Below are 1,737 nucleotides of genomic sequence, written 5' to 3'. Positions count from 1 at the left end.
TTCAAGTTTTACTTGTTACATTCAAAACTTTGCATTAGAGTCTTGAAGCATTTCATAATTAATTAGCAGACATGAAATTTAAACTAGTGTATCACACCCTTTAAATTTTAAATGATGCAAAATATTCCCATTTATATGGAAAAACTCAAACGAGCTTTTTGGCCAACCCAATAATTTAAACTTGGATACCACAATAGGCTAAGAGGTTTAAAGTAAAGGGTTTCTCCAAAAGCAAACCAGATTCCCACCGCCATGGCTTTCTGTGCCTCCCATTGCTGCTGCAGTGTCCCCCACTGACACCGTCACCACCATCTGCTCCTCTGATAAACGCTGCCTATGTGGACTCAGCCTGCCCAGCACCTGCCCACATGCAGTTTGGTTACCGGAGCCAAGCTGCTGTGACAGCTGCCCCCCACCATGCCACATTCCTTGGCCCTGTGTGCCCACCTGCTTCCTGCTCCACTCCTCCCAGCCCACCCTAGGCCTGGAGACCCTCAACCTCATATCCTTCACTCAGCCCTGGGATGAGCCCTCCATCCCAAGCTGCTGCTGACAGATGGCTGCTTCCCTCAGTGTCTGGTGATAATATGGAAGCTATCTCTTCAGCATTCACTTGCCTCAGTATATTTATTAGACATTGAGGCAGATCAGATCGCCTAGATATGGGCAACCTACCTTTCATCTTAATGGAAAGAAAATCAAGAAATTTGTTTTGGCTATTTGGCTGAGCGCCATTTGGTTCATTTGGGCAGGTGACTGTCATCTATTATCAAAGGTATTGATATCTTTCAGACCTCAGACTGTATTTTCTTGGTCATGTTGCTTCCAAGATCCCATTTCTTATACTGAGTATTTTCATAGAGAAAAAAGAAATTTCTTGATGGGTTTTCCAATAAACTTTATTTCTGTGACAACAAATAAATAAGTGGTTTCTGTAGGTGCTATCTTGTCTTTAATGTTATGAATCTGTCTTCACACACATTATATAACGTTTGTAGAATCAGATGTGCCCATTAGAAACCTATAGGAAAACTGGACTCATGTAGTTCATAGTAAGATATCAGGCTTTTTCTGACAACTTAACTATTTACCAGGTGAAGAGTGATTAATATTTAGCAAAACTCATCTAACACAGGCAGGTTGGACAATGAGGAGTTTATTGAAAGAGTACACCATTATACCTTACCAGTGACTGGCCAGTATCACAGTACCTGATTTAAAAAGAGGAAGAAAATATTTGCACCATCCTGAACCACAGTCAAGAATACAACTAAAGTCTACAGTTATTATGACCTCATAAGTTCCCACCTTCTACCTGTGATATGATCATCTGTTTTGAAGTTAGTCTAAGTTCCTTGTTATACCCTGGTGGCTCAGACGGTAAAGCATCTGCCTGTAATTCGGGAGACCCGGGTTCGATTCCTGGGTTGGGAAGATCCCTTGGAGAAGGAAATGGCAATCCACTCCAGCACTCTTGCCTGGAAAATCCCACGGACGGTAGAGCCTGATTAGGCTACAGTCCATGGGGTCGCAAAGAGTCAGACACGACTGAGCAACTTCACTTCACGTCTTCACTTAAGTTCCTTGAGGGGAGGGAGAGGAACTTGACTTTTCCAGCACCTGTGCGGTGTCTTCCCTCCACATTCACAGACAGCATGGCATTGCACTAGGGAACAAGAAAGGAGCTCGGAAATAAAAAATACCCTTTAAAAATGTGTGAACTGCGTTGCAACCCTG

General features: G+C 43.1%; 1 pseudogene; it reads left to right on the top strand.

Moving 5' to 3' along the window:
• Nucleotides 1–252: 252 nt before the first annotated feature.
• Nucleotides 253–844, top strand: LOC105607260 (keratin-associated protein 3-3-like; annotated as a pseudogene).
• Nucleotides 845–1,737: the final 893 nt, after the last annotated feature.

The sequence above is a fragment of the Ovis aries genome, chromosome 12 (genome assembly GCF_016772045.2).
Source record: "Ovis aries strain OAR_USU_Benz2616 breed Rambouillet chromosome 12, ARS-UI_Ramb_v3.0, whole genome shotgun sequence".
In the NCBI taxonomy this organism is placed as follows: domain Eukaryota; kingdom Metazoa; phylum Chordata; class Mammalia; order Artiodactyla; family Bovidae; genus Ovis; species Ovis aries.
The sequence above is the reverse complement of the archived record's forward strand: the minus strand, read 5'-3'. Positions and strand labels throughout refer to the sequence as shown.